Source organism: Cygnus atratus, chromosome 18 (assembly GCF_013377495.2).
Source record: "Cygnus atratus isolate AKBS03 ecotype Queensland, Australia chromosome 18, CAtr_DNAZoo_HiC_assembly, whole genome shotgun sequence".
NCBI classification, from domain to species: Eukaryota; Metazoa; Chordata; class Aves; order Anseriformes; family Anatidae; genus Cygnus; species Cygnus atratus.
Genome location: NC_066379.1, coordinates 7,289,786 through 7,305,510, shown reverse-complemented (window position 1 = coordinate 7,305,510; position 15,725 = coordinate 7,289,786). Strand labels below are relative to the sequence as shown.

The following is a 15,725-nucleotide window of genomic DNA, read 5'->3' as shown; positions in this document are numbered from 1 at the left end:
TCAGTCTGAGGGGGACTATTATGCCTCCATGTTACAACTCCTCAAGACCCTGAGTCATTCTTGAGGCACGTGTTTTCAGAGCAGGGCACGCAAAATAACATGGCTCTAACCAGGTGGAGAAAAGATTCTGGGAGGCTTAAAATAGACTCTTCAGTCATAGAAGTGAAACGAGGACAGGTATTAAATAAACAATGCACAGAAGGCATGAGCATACAGGCCACGTTAAAGATGACACAAGGAGGACAGAAAACAATTCTGCAAGACTTTTGAAGAGACTTGGATCATTAAAGACTGAACCACAATATTTTAATCTCAATATTTTTATCACCTCCAAGCGCTTCACAAAAGTGAGGACTGTGACTTTGGGGGCATAAATGGAATTATTGATTATAGGAAAAGTTTTGCTCTGTTTTGCCACCTGGATTATGAATATGTTGTGTTTTACAGCTGAGAGGGGAACATCTGCCTACAGATGTCAAGAGGCTATGAGTTACACTTCCTGCATCCTCCTCAGGTGGAACACAAAAGTCATTTCCATGTTTGAAGGGGCTGGATTAGAGTATTTGAAGAGCGTTCCTGTAAAAGACCTTAGCAATCTCAGAAATCCAAAACACAACAAAATCCATGTGTTGTAGGACAGCAATCCATTCCCCATCATCAGACACTTCCAATACTAATATTTGGATGGCTAATGTACCCCATTGGCATCCTAACCCATGGATGTTATAGAAAACTAACAAGTTTAAGCAACAACGATTCCTTTTTTTTTTTTTTTTAAGAGATAAAAAATGTCTGGTTTATTTAAAAGACATACCTATTTTTCAGTTGCTTGCAAAGAATTTCCAGCTCTCTGCTACAGTTACTAAGAGGAAAAAACATAGAAAATACATGATGTCTTGTGCTTGGTTGGTGCAGAGTTAAGCTCGTAGTTCTGCTGCAGATCCAGCACGTGACTTGGTTAAAGTCATTTAATTCCCCTCTTCTTCAAATTTCCATTTGATCAAAGGGAATAACAGCTCCGCTGCCTCCATCTTATTTGTTTTCTGTGTTGAGATTGCAATGGACCCCCAAACTGCTGGGGGCTCTGTCACATTAAAGGCATGCTACTACTGAAGAATACTAGGAGTAAAAATATTTACATATTTCCCTGCCATCAAGCACAGCTGCAGTTGGGAGATTTGTCTCCAACACTGCAACAGTTGAGAGCCAAAAAGCTTTCTTTTAGCATGAGTCCCAGACTGTCACTTTCTCCAGCAGGATATCAGACCATCCACATGTAGTTCAGCCATAAGGTCTAACACCACAAGGTATTGGACTAAGAGGACATTGGCAGTAGTGAGACATTCAGAACCTCACAGAAGAGCATTCAGAGCATGGCATGCAAGGCTTTTACAGAATGAAGCAGAGCTGTATGCTGGTTTTGTATTTAGCAATATGACAGATAATGCCCATGAGGAGAATATTTCAGTTTCCTTGTAATCAAGCTGAACAACAGCACTTAACTTAATTCATGCAACTGCCATACCCTGATAGAAGATGTCACAACAATATGAAAATGGAAAATCTGATTGCTGAAAAGAACAGTTAGCAGTAACTTTATAAAAATAGTGCCACATTTTTAATTGTGCTCTCATTTAGAAAAAGAAAAGCTAATAGAGTTGTAATAAATTAGTCTTCAACATCCTCCCTTATCCTAGGACTGTCTAAAAATTAGCTGTCTAATCCTGGAAAGGCATATTTTCTTGTTGGGAGCTGGCACTATGGGTCTGTCTACCAGACTGGTAAAGCCAAACAGATGACCTGGATCACTCTCAGAAGAGTCCAAACTTAACCAGGAAATTTTTTTCTGTACATCTGTAGCACTTCCGCTGTCAGTTTAAAACTACTGTTAGGTTTGTTTTCACACATTCCCTATTAAGCAAGCATTATCCAGGAATTAAGGAAGGTTCACCCTCCCCAGAGGAGACACTTTTCAATACTGAAACGTGCCTTCTGAGGCACAGAGTTTGAGGGACTTCCCAGAGACCATCCATAAGCACAGGAAGAACAGGGAGCTGAATACCAGAGTCCCACATCAGCACTTACTGTTCCTGTTCTTAGTGATTACGGTGTTTAAACCCCTGGTTGATCTCAGGCCTTAGTCACTGATTTTCATAATTAATCTCTTGCATTAAAGATCCTAATTTGTGTACAAATTGCCTATGAGTAAAGCAAGATCACACAGAAATGAAAGGCAGCATTTTATTCCATGCAGTTATTCACATGGAAGGCACCAGACAACAAATATTATCAGTCAAATGTAATTGGGATAACCTCACTTAGCTCAGCAGTGTGTCAAAACATCCCTTTGACAAAACAAGAGCCCAAGGAAACAAACCAATTTACAACCAGGAATAAAAAAGATTAAATCACTCTAAGACATAGGAAGAGCTAGGTAGGCAAACATTGTACAGTCATCATAAAACATGTATAATAATGCCATGAAATAGAAAATGACTAAATTTATTATCTTTTTCTACAAACTCTTCTGTTCATTGAAAACAGAGTTCCCATTATACTGCATGCAAGAGAAAACAGAGAAAATTGGTTTTAAAAGGTTCCCCACAAGCACCAATTTCTACAGCAGCAGACATCCAAATTTACCTTCTGCGAGCCTTACCTTGCTGGCTTCTGATAATTAGCGTAAGCTGATTTTCTCTCTCCCGGGCCACAAAGCTTTTGGTTATTTGTATAAATAGGAGTGCTTTCAATCCTGCACCCACTAGACAGCAGTTTAGGTAGCTAACTGTGGATATTAGAAAAAAGAAATAAGTACTGTGATACACATTCCAGTCTCTAACACAATTTAGATAGAGAATCCCAGAACTTATGTCAGGTACTGCACAATATCTTCTATCAGCATCCATTAAACATCTCAAATACATCCCATCTAGCGTCTTCTCCATTTCCAGTGGATAAATACAGCTTGAAACCATAGGCTGTGCTTTTACTTCTCTCCACCTTTCTGCTGATGCTCAGAGAGTTGAGATAAGGCTTGGTTCACAGTTTTGAAGAAGCATGTAGTCCCCTTTCATCTTCTTGTTTTCCACCCCCGAGTTTAGCCAAGCCTCACTGGTTCCCCTGTGTCCAGGATCTTGGGAGTAATGTGGAGCCTGAGGGAGTGAAGAGAAGAGGAAGGGTGGGAGCCTTCGAGTCGTTCATTGACTCCATGACAGACCCAGATGAAAAATGGGAATATTTCAGAAGCTTTACTCACAGTTCCCCTGTATTTCCTGTCAAAATGCTGAGAAAATAATCATGTTTTCTGCAATAAACGGCGTTCAGTGACAAACAATTGGAACCTGGAAAAACATTGACAGCCAACTTTGAAAGTACGGTTTTGGAGTAGAAAACAAGCTATGCTTGATTACATCAGCTACATAATAGCATTTGTACCTACCCTAGTTAGTTTGTGTAGGAAAAACACTATCTGAATCAACTTGTGCAGATCTTCAAGCCATCATCATCCATCCATAAAGGCTGCAGCTCCAAGGGCTTTGTTAAATATGATTTAATTGCATTGCACATTAGCCCCACTGTCCACCTGGTCCTGCCTTAGACAGATCTGGTAAGATTACCATAGTTATCTAGAGTTATTCATTGACTAACTTGGAACAAAATATGGCTCACTAGAAAAAAAAAAGGCATTTAAATATATATGTGTATAAATGTGTGCGTACATATACATATATAAATAAAACAATTTGAAAATGTTTTTACTTACCTGAACAAAATCACTACAAGAAAGTTTTCAAAAATTCATACCGTCACAAAATGTTTTAGTTTAAATTATACAGAAATTAGCACAGGAAGCACTGAAACCCTAGGCTTTCTCTTGGGGCTACACAAGAGTCTAGAAGCTGGAGAAATAGTTCCTGTATCTATCAAAGGACTTGGATTAATCAACTCATTTTTCTGTGCCTAAAATTATTCTATGGTACTTGCATCTTTATTATCCAAAGTCCACAGATAAAACACAGTGCAAGGATTAAATATTATTAGCAGAAATGAAGAAATTGCACACAGCTTCCACTCTCTCCCTCTTCTCCTTTTCTCCAGAAGCGTTAGGGTTTTCTTTTTTTTTCACCTGGTGTTTATCAGAAATTACTATTAGCAGACACGCTTCTCTCAAGCCGTAGTTCTTCGGTTCAATACTGTGCACTTGAAACTCCCATTCAAGTCACTGGGAGTTTGGAGACAGCAAGTGTTATGACCTTTATTATTGTCTGTCAGCATGCCAGAAATACTAGTCCGTATCACTGACATTGAAAAAATAACTCCATTACCTGGGAGCAACAGTAGGATCTCATTCTTTTTTAGGCTCAAGTTCTAGAAAGAGATACCAGCATTTATTCAGTACGTTTTGAGGATCATAGGAGAAAGTGGCTTATGTATATATATTGTTCATGTAATACCTCAAACTTTTCATAAAAATAAGGATCTTATAATATAAGATGTTGAACAGCAAATTTCAAATATACTACCTGAATATTGTGGACAAGATGCATTTCTTTGGATGAACCTCTCTCCTGAGAGCAAGCACTGGTGTGTGATTCAATTAGAACGGGCCATACCTGATATTAATCCCCCAACGTGCTCCACTCTTCCTATGCAATTCTGCTTCACAGAAAGAAATCCCTCCCAGCTCCTTGAAGTGCTACCGATCGGCCGTGAAACCCAGGGAAGATGACTGTATCGACCCAGCTGTAAATTGATGCTTACCAAATTCTGCCTCCTAAACGCATGTACACATTTGCTTGTTTCCAAATGAATGTTACAGCTTCAATTGCATTTATTGCAGCTCATAAAACCCAAGATGTATCCACTCCGAAATATTATTTTAATCCCATTAAAAAAGTTCTCACATTTTATTCTGTCACAGGGCAAATTACCAGTGAATGAATGACTTTTGGACTAAGGCATCTAGCTTATACTTGGGTTTGAACTGACATCCTCATACAAAACCGTACAAACTCTAAATAACCACTGAACTTCCAGTCGGTTTCCCCAAGGATATTTAAAATTCTCACTTTAAAATTGTTAAGATTTGTATATTCTGTGCATTGCCTTTTTTACAGCTCCCCTGAAGTATTATTATTTAGAAATATTAATAAAACTTATTAATACTTTTCTGGTTGTCTTCAATGATGTTTATTGCCTCACAGATTATGGCTTAGGTTTTTCCTCCTCTAGTATACAGTTAATATCTAAGCAATGTGAAAAGAAATCCATCAATATGACTGGAGGCCTCAGAGGTTTGGTAAGAAGATATTGAACCTCTCACCCAGAGGTCATTGTTCCAGTGTGCCCTTCGCTGGTCGCAACAGAAATCCATTACCATTGAGGGCTCTTCAGTGGTCTGCAAACCTGGCTCTTTAAAATTCAACTTCTCATGCAGACAGAGGAAATTTGTCCGAACAGGACCAAATATCCATAACAAAAGTAATGCATTCTTCTTGCTGACATGTAAAACCTATATATTCATGAATTAAATTTAGAAGGTCATTTATTTCTGCCCTTGTTTGTAGCCCAGGAAAAATAACAGTGCTCAGTAGCTAGTAGCCTCCCTTAGCACTTCTGGGAGAGGTGAGAAGAGAATGGAAATTGCTGCTGAGGTATCTTCCTGCCTATAGAGAGAGTCCCAGCCCAACAGGTTGAGATGAAGTGGCAGAACTACTCTCAGTTAAGCTCAGCCTGCTCCATGAATAAACAGAATTTCAGTCTCTAGGGCTGTCAGCCCAAGACTTTTCATAAGCCCTTAATTCTTGTATAAAGTACAAACAGACTTACTTTATGTGAGAAGTGCAGGAAATAAGTGATGATTACAATGCCATTGACTTCAGAGGATGAAGATTAGGGCCATCATAAACTGCTGATATCCAGGTTCCAGAGACACAGATCAGCCTTGACAAGATGTCTTCTGCTCATTAAAGCTCCATTAATGAAATTCCAAGAATTTGCCTAATGGAACTGCACAGATGCCACTGTTTTCTTATTATCTCCTCCTATGCGAGGATCATAATCCCAGAAGTCTTCCCTGGTGCTTTATTAAGTATCTTGAGTCAACTACCTGATGGAATTTGAGAATTATTTGTATTCCAACTTCCTGAATCATTCTTGCTTTTGCTGTCTGTCAGATGTCTCTGTTGCTACCTGGAAGCAACAGAAGTCTATAGGAGCTGAGAATTTCCCTTCCCTCAGGATTATGTCCTGTAGCTGTATCTCAGAGAAATAAAGCTCCCTAATTGTGTATACTGTTTATTTGAATAGATTTGCTCTGTGAAATGAAACGAGCATTGCGGAAATATCTTGAACACCGCTCTACAGACACTTGAAAGTTTGAATCAAGTTGCTGAGGCATTAAAACACAGTGAATAGCATATAGCAAATCACTGGAATTGGTGTTTCCATTAATCCTGGAAATACTTAATTTTTGGCAGAAAACTTTTCAATACCCTTAAGGGTTTGTCTGTTCAAAGTTCAGTGAAAACCTTCACTATAGTAACAGAATTCCATGGGGAACTCATAACATTCTGCTCTTAAGAGCTAGGTAAGAGAGGAAAAATAAAAGACAATAAATAAGGGAAAATATTTCTGAGTTAATTAAAATGCTACTATTTAATGTACTGACTTAAGTCAGATGGGTTTGCTTTTTAAAATATAGCCCTCATAGTTATAGGCTTTGAAATATTTAAGATCAGTTTGTGAGTTTTATTTAGAAGCAGATGCAACTGAATATGTAAACAATGAGAAAATAACCACTGGAACAAATAGCTCTCACCCTATAAGCAGTTCACAGTATATTAAAAGCTGGCTACTGCATTACACTCCTCCCTACCTACTTCCTTTCTAATATATGCAGAACTAGGTTGGACACAACATCCTTATACTAAGGAAGAAACCATGTAATTTCTCCCTAATAATTAAATTAATGTTTTTTAATCATATTATACAAATATTAAAATATAGAAGAAGCTCAGACTGCTTATCAGATGAAGATTTGTAGAACAGGTTCAGCTAATAGCTACTACATCAGTCATAGCATCTGGAGCAGCTTATGGGTCAGGTCTTTGACTGAAGTAACTTTTTAATGAATCAGTTTATTTTACACCATGGGAGGATTTGTCCCTCCCCTCTGTTCCCTGGGAGTCATTTCAATGCCACCTGCCTGCTGCCCTTCTATCCCTGTCCTGGAAAGATTCATCTTGTCATTCTCTTGTGTATCACAAAAACCCACCGTAACAACTGGCCATTCATTGATGGAGCATGTGTCATTTGAAAGGCTCTCAGGTTCTTTACAGAGCATGTTTTATGGAATCATTTTGCTCACGGGTAAAATACAGCCAGCTCTGGAAGGATATAGAGTGTGTGTGCATACATATATATATATATATACACACACACACACACACACACATACACACACATATAAATATAGAACAGCTGCAAAACACACTGAAATTTAAGAGATGAAAAGAATACTCCATACGTTTGGGTTTATGGAGGTAAATCATGCCAGTCTAAACTATTTCATTGACAGCTGTCCTATAAAAAAGTGTGATCATTGAAAACAAAAATATAGGCAAAAAGAAGTTGCTCTTAATCTGGCATCGGAGGATCCCTATGATGCTGTACTGGTTTACAGGGTTTTATTCATGCTTTATCTGATACCAGAATACATTTCTGCTTTAGATGAGCCTTTAAAGCAACGAATACCTTGGGGAAAAGAGAGTCTTATTCTCCCATTGTGTTGTTCCCACTATATTGGGTCTTCATTCTTGGTTGGCAGCTTGATAATACCACAATAAAAATAGCACTTCAGGGCTGGGCTTTGTGATTCCTGTACAAAAAAAAAAAAAAAAAAAGAAATTAATGGTTATCTTGTGTTTCAAGGTACCACCACTCTTCCAGCTGAGCAGCTCAGGTTTTAATTGCATGGCACTCACAGCTGATGCACAGAGCACATAAGCAACATGCAAAGCTGCCTACTCACATGGGAAGCCTGTGGCAAAGCCACAAATCAAATTTATTTCTCCCAAGTCACCATTCAGTATTCAAACGCAAAGTCATCTTCCCAGTCTACAGCTACACTGCACAGTGAATATAACCCTACACCTAAGAGCTGGTACGTAACAGGACATCATGCTAGTGGGGCACACCTGATTTAAAGCCGAACCATCTGCCTTGCTTCCTACTCCAGTGTTTTTCTCTGCCAGTCTCTCATGCAGACCTGCAGTTGCTTAAGTTATGAGTTTTGACAAGACTTGCCCAAGGATGAATGGATGTCTGTATTGTATTAGTTCTCCAACATCGTGGGTTTTTCTGCAAGTAAATTTTATTTCATTGCCCAGATTGAACTTCTGCTTGGGACTCGGTGCAGCATAACTGACTCTCAGAAACCAGAGCCTAACTAAGTCAGACCCTGCCGACTGGCAGCCAACCAAATGAGTGCTGCCTTGCACCGGAGGGCCAAGCTCCTGGGGTTTGATCAGAGAAAGAGCAGGCCTGGCAGGGGGCTCTCCATTGGTTACCATGCCTCCTGGATCAGAAATATAAAAAGATATTTCCAGAAAACCATCCAGCTTCTTCCAGTCTGCCAACATTTCCTTCTTAAGAACCACGTATTATCTCATTTCAGACCAGCACATTAACTCTGATCGGCCTGATTAAATTGATGCCTGAAATTGCAGGGCCTGAACATCTTAATAGTGGATCCATCAATATTTCTCCACCTGTTTTTTTCCATTGCAGCAACTGAAAGATACATATATGCAAAATAATAATAATAGAATCCCTCTCTTTATACTGAGCTGACTGTGACATGCTTGTGGATACTGGCTCTCCAGTGTCAGCTAAAATCCTACCATACCAGTTAGAGGGGATGCTCAAACGCTTTCCCTTTCCCTGAAGCCACTCACAACTCTCCGTATCCCATTTTGTGATCCCTGAATAGAATATTCTCTAGGACACACAAAATTTTTACGGGTTGCTTTTTCCTCTGTCTGCCCCACAAGGCAGGTTTACAAAACTTTCTGAGCAGAGGCCCAGGTGCCAACAGATCAGGGCGTTATGGGTTTCCCCCTCCCTCACTAGATTCCTCCTAAGCCAGCCACACCAGCTCGTAATCAGCCTGGGCTGTTGGTATGTTCAGCACATCGTGCAAGATGAAGCACAGCCTTTTCTACCACGCACACTTTGCAGAGCAGTCAGTCCTCTTTTAGTATGAGTCATTTCATTTGTTTAATGTCCAAACCAAAACCAAACTCAAATATCTTATCTAATTTGTCACTTGACGACTGGCTGATCTTCTATCCAATCTGTCAGAGTCTCCTTTGCAAATAACACAAAATATCTAGTCTGTATTCTGGGAAGAAGAAAAAAAAAAAAAACCACACCCCCCATCCCAAAAAGCCAACAACTTTAAACCCCTCCATGAGCTACTGACATGTGAAATTATTGTATGCTGAATGCAATGGGCAGCCTTGCATTAAGCCCAAAGGCTCTCTCATCATGTACAACAACCAAGAAGGCTTTGGGGAAAACAGATAAGAATTTTCTCTGGTTTTGGGAAAGTTTATTAGACTAGTTTTCTGAAAGTGTTGGCTACCAGTCCCATACACTAAAATATCTATTTCTTGGTCTTTGTGGGTGACTTTACTAAATTCACAGATTGCTTTGGAGGTGGTCCTGCATTGCTGGGTAAACATTCTCCATGTGCAGGAACAGATTGCACAGAATTTTGGGAAGAGCACTTACCCTGAGCAAATTCAAAACAAGGGGTGACAGCACAGATGATTAATGTAATTGCCACCTTCCATCAACACTCATGATGAGGGAAGAGCATAGTCAAATAAATGTACAAGCGCCAAGAAAAACAGATTAAATGCACCCACTGGTGCCTAAAAGTTTCAATTATTAAATAAACAAGAAGGCAGCTTCTGCCTCATTTCCAAAGCAGTCTGCACAGGAAGCACCAAAGCAGTACCTACCTGCAGGTAGTGCTGGGACCCACACAACAACCAGACTCAGTCAGTAGTCAGGGTGGATCTATTTAAAAGTGGAAATTAATTTGCCAGGTGAGAGCCCTCATCTGCAGCAAGTTGATAATTCCCCAAGTGCCAACCACAAAGACTTTGCAGCTGTTGAGCCTAATCCCAATTTAGTAAACAAATCTCTCCAGCCCTGTGTTGCAGATCTCTTATTTTGGATTTGGCGGTGCTGCCAGGACTGCCTGAATCCACCATGTGGATATTGGCTGCCTTGCACATACACAGATGTGTTTCCTCACAGGCATGCCACAAACAAATGCATTGCTTCTCAGTCTACCACCTTTGGTAAAATTTGCCAGGCTCAGACACAGAAAAATCCCTATTATAAAAATCCCTATTACACTGAGCTTCCCCTGACTGAGCATCAGGAAGCACAGGAAGTACCCTGCATTTTATTTGTTTATTTGGGGGTGGGGGGGGTCAGCTTCTCAGAGTATTTTCTTTGTTGGGCACTTTGGTTAAATCTAGGGGTCCCAGAAACCTGAGTAGTTTTGAGTAGTTTTTCCCCAGAAATTTCAGAAAACCCTGAGGAGGTTAGATGGCCACATATGAACATAAAATTCTGCTTGGCTTACCTTGCTCCTTTAGAAACTACAACCTATTATTTCTCTTGCTTTATAGATGCAGTCATACTTCTCAAAGAGGTTCCCATAAACTTTCAGGCACTTAAAGTCAACAATACCTCAAGGTCTCTTAGTAGCTTCATGCTTTCTGATTCATTCTCTTCCATTTGTTGATGCTAAATACGGGCTCCATCCAGTACTTGAGTAATTCACTGATGTTTTGGTGCTGTGCGCTCCCAGCAGATTCTAACTGCCAGAGTTGCAGCTTTTCTATCCTCATTCCAGACCCATTTGACCTGAGAACCTTGTGAGCGCGGTATCTTAACGCTATTATTTTAAACAATGCCCCGAATGCATCTCTTCTTGCTGCCTGATTAATTTTGCTTGCATTTTCCCGACTCTTGTGTCAAATCGCAATCTATTCCTAGGCAATGGCATTATTTAGCCTTCTTTATCTAATAAGAAAAGCATGTTCTCTGAGCCTAACTTCCTTATAATTTACCCATAGATGCTGATTCCCACATCACCATCAGCGCTGATGGAACTGCCAAAGGGGTACACAGAAAAGTCTCATCCCCAAGCTGGTGGCATTTGCACTTTATTATATGGCATATAATAGGTTGTGATACTTTTGTAAGAAGGATTCAATATAAAAATAAATAGTTTGGTATATGCACAGTTTAATTTGATTTGACTAGCTTTTGGAGAGTTTCCTCAGACACTTCATTGTACTGCTCTATTTACTGATGTTTCCAGTGCTAGGAGCCTGGATTTCTTGTTTATTAGAGCTGGCATAATGAAAGTTTGCCACCTGATTAATTTTAATAGTTTAGCAAGGAACCTGAGGATAATGCATATTGGCTGCCAAGCTACAGATAAATTTTGTCCATTTGGTTGCAGAGGTTTTGGCTGAAATAAAACATGCTCTTTGCTATTGTAGAGAAACATTTTGTTAGGTGAAATAGTGTTTTCTAAGAAAGCCACTGTCTCATTTGCCTTTACTATGCTCTGAGACCTAACAAACCCAAACAAACAGGTTTGAGATGACAAGAAGGCCCAATTCTGATAGCCCTCACCCTGACTGCTGATGTGAAAGACTTGAGAAGAATTTGTGAATCTAGTGTTTAGGGTCTATTTGTCTGGCAGAGTTTGAAAAGAGCCCAGGACAAGGAGTCAAGAGAACTGTCTTACTCCCAGCTCTTTTAATAGCTACTTTACTGTTCTGTGCCTCAATTTCCCCAGCTGAAGTGCACAGTGCACTCATAGCAGCATGTTCCAGGACAATTCAAAAAGGCTCCAGACGTCACTTGGAGAGACTGTCTGCAGGTGAAAGAGTTACCTAACTGGTGCTGGGCTGTAATGCTGAGCACCCAAATACTCATCCAGTCTACAGGGAAACACTGTATTGAGCCTTCAGACCTTTTGGGAGTTGCTAACACCCTGAGGTGACAGGCTTTGTGTGTGCTTCTTCCAACATGGAAAGAAAGAATGAAAACTCCTCCTGTGTTACCCTAAGGTCTTCTCCTTCAAAGACATTAGAGTGGGACTGAATTTTCTTTACATGTAAATTTTGTATCTAGATACTATTGTTGGTTCTAGTAGGGATGTTTGACTTCTCTGGTTAGGAATGGGGCTGGAAGAAGTAGGTGCCTGATGGATTTGTAGGATTGACGGGTGCTGACAGCTCAGGCTCTGGCAAGAGAAACAATTAAAAATAAATAAATAAATAAAAGTTGTTCTCAGTTTTTTTCAAGCCACTTAATTTGGAATACAAATGATTTACACTGAAATGATTAATCAATGCATTCATTATACTTGCATGGCCACTGTTTAGCAGCAAAGCAAGTAAACAACAGTCTGCAGTAAAGCAGAAAAGATGAACAATCTGAAGCCTCAAATCTACAAATTAGTATATAAAGTGAACATCAAAATCCCTGAACAGAGACAACTTTAAGTCAACCCACACAAAGAAGCAGGCAGGATGAAGGAAATAGTGTATCTATTCTAATATTCCTTAGTGCACATCTTCCATAACTAACCAAAGATCATCTATTGCAATCAAAGTGAATTACAGAATTTGTTGTTGATATAATGAAAAAGAATATTTAAGAAGCACATCTATTTAGTGTAAGTCATATGAGTTTGTGGGGTGATGGGTCGCTTGTTTGTATTAAACTCAAAGTTGTTTTTTTTTCCTTAAACATCATCTAAAACTTTCAAGAAACTTAAGAAAATTGTCCCACCAAAGGCATCGAAAATACTCCGCATTGCACTTTTTTCCCATTTCCTAAATGAATCATCTCAAGCTGCACCTATCTAGAACAGATTAGAAAATAAAACGAAAGGATATACTTCACAACTATGTCTGCCTCCCTATGTATTGATGCATGAGAAACACAAAGTACAGTTGCAGACCCCACGATACCTGCACATGTGAATATACAAATCTTATCAGCTGAGCAGGAAAAGCAAACACTCATTTCTCACTGTATCAACTTAGTACGCTTATTCCCTGGATAAGTGTGTGAAGAAAACAGGTTCATTAAGAAAATGTCAAGGGAACTGGTCAGACACAGGGGACAGTAAAGCTGAACAAAACAGAAAACCTCAACTCAAATAGAATATTAGCAATAATTCATCAAAAGGTTACTCAAAGAAAAAACATTAAATAAGTGGATGTCTTAAAAACAAAGCAAAATAAGCATTTTCTCAAATTACTGTTGCCAACCACATTGAATAAAATATATCAACAGTTCCCCAAATGACAAAATCGCCACATCATCAACTTCAGAAATCCTTTAAATTTCTTTTTAATTGTTCGGTTTTGCCTTCAGGTCCCCAGCTTTTAGCTTACAGTTGGGGTTGGACCACACTTTATAGACTGATCTTTGGCAGAGAAAGGGGGCAATCAGAAGGGAAAAGAAAAAAAGAATAAATAAATAAATAGAACCATTATTTAAAAAACAAAGACTGAAAGCAGATATCCTCTTCTGTCCAATAGCAGCAACAGCACACCTCTCAGTAAAAGTCTCAAAATCATGAATGTCAGAGACACTAATAATTGTACAGGAAAGCCACGAAAAAAAACATTTTAAACAATTAATTAAGCTCATACCCCCGCCACCCCCCCAATAGATTGTTCTCTTAGTCCATAACTAGCTTCATGGTAATAAGCCCCTTATGTACACAAAACCTCATCAGGCTCAATAAGAGACTTTTGACTCTTCAAACCTCACAGAGAGGCAAATTTCAGAACTCCAGCCAATCTTAAGTATTTAGCATATAATCCCACCTACATTAGTGCACCTGCCTTCTCTCTGCTCCAAATGTCAGTTAAATAAACCAGCAGAGTAACAACACATAGAAATAACGACTCCAGAGTTTACAACAGAAAATAAAAACAAGGAACACTGCCCTTACATTATTACAGTCCCCAAAAGATCCATATCCAGACAAAAACTGTAAGGGGAATTTTCAGTACACATAATGAACTGAAACATGGCTTCTTTGGGGTTTGTTTATTTTTAAAGGACCAAGGATTTTTGAGCATACAAAACTAGTTGGGATGCTTTGGAGGGTTTCCACAAAAAACGACTACAGCCTGGCCACGCTAATGCCCCTGCACACTCTCTGCAGGCAGCAGAAAGTGGTTTCTCCCAGGGGTAAAAGAGTGGGAATCTCTGGTCCCCGAATCCCAGAAGCCCCTGCTCTGCAGCACTCCAGCCAAAACAGATGCTGTTTTCTGCTTATAATTCCACCACACCTACCTACACAGGCTTTGTTGAAACACTCAGCTTTCTTGGAAATGATCCCTTGTTCTTTACAATTACAGGTGTATCCGTTGCTGGATGGTTTTGCCCAGTGAGCAGAACCTGGATCCCTGGAGCTTGGGACATGACAAACAGCACAGAGCACATGTCATTACCTCGTCTTCCCCAGCAGCATGACTGCCTCCTGACTTACAAGAAAAATAAATATTTGCTTCTTGCATTTGTCCCAGTAGGACTGGAAATGTGAAATATTTGCTGTAAGATTTGAGATGGTGGCACGATTTGCTCTCTGTCAGAAGAGAAAGGACGATTCATGAATAATCTATAGCTGCTACAGACTGAACTCTTAATTATAACTACTCAAAACAAAATCAAGTCTCTTACATAATTAAAGGGAGGGGAGGAGCACAAAGGTAGATACACTAGAAACATGTCAAATCACTGCTCAAAAATATCCCTGTTCACCCTACAAATTATCCAATTAAGCATTTGTCAGGCTGATGAATGCTATGGACCACTTCCACATCAGCTGAATCTCAGCATAAAGAAACTGTACTGTAGATGTGTACTTTTAACAGGCTAGTAGACAACATTTATCCTCACCAGACTTCTTTCTGTTCACGAATCTGTAACCTAAGGCTACAAATATAGCAATAAACCAAAACATATTTGCTCTTATGATTTTTCTTTTTTTTTAATTTAAATGTGCTATCTCCTCATCAAATCTCTACTGATTCTTAGGAAAGAAGGACAAGCTAAACAAAGCGTGCAGTACACTGGTACTCTACACCAAAAGCCTTTGCCCATGTAATTCCCACCTATGGACAATTCTAACCTAATCCTTTGGGCACAGCAAACAACCAAGGGGAAGGCAGGGCCTACACCCCCATCCTCCTTGCACACACAAGCAAGGCACATCCATCTTAACAGCAGCTCTACCACACACAGGATCCAACCACATGGCCAGATGAGCAAGGAGCTCCATTCCCACTCCACATGGTGACCTACCAGGCACATACTGCTGCTGCAGATACTCCTGTCCCACAGTATGTGGCACATTTAAAACTCTTTGAACAGAGAGGTGTCTGGGCCCAAGGGGGACAGGCTGCGGGGCTCTCAGGAAAGCATAACAGGAGGGTGACAGCTCACTATCCTGTTTCCCTGAGACAGGCTATGGTACTTGGTTTTGCATGACAAGCTACTAATAAGGAATTTTGAGAGACATCTTTTACATTAAGTGAGATCTCAGCACAAATAAAAAGCACATCCTTTAAGGCATTTAATTTCAATCACCGTGTTTCGTT

The 15,725-nt window shown here is 39.7% G+C and overlaps 1 long non-coding RNA gene across 2 annotated transcripts; it reads right to left on the bottom strand.

The window, feature by feature from the left end:
- Nucleotides 1-2,288: 2,288 nt before the first annotated feature.
- LOC118253996 (uncharacterized) lies at nucleotides 2,289-10,155 on the bottom strand. 2 transcript variants are annotated; one of them, XR_004780570.1, is made up of 5 exons: nucleotides 10,029-10,155; nucleotides 7,756-7,879; nucleotides 3,440-3,604; nucleotides 3,257-3,341; nucleotides 2,289-3,152 (listed from the first exon to the last, which is right to left on the bottom strand). It is a non-coding gene; the product is annotated as an uncharacterized LOC118253996 (long non-coding RNA). The 2 variants fall into 2 exon arrangements; XR_004780571.1 differs by lacking the exons at nucleotides 7,756-7,879; nucleotides 10,029-10,155 and adding an exon at nucleotides 5,830-6,071.
- Between the last annotated feature and the right edge of the window lie 5,570 nt (nucleotides 10,156-15,725).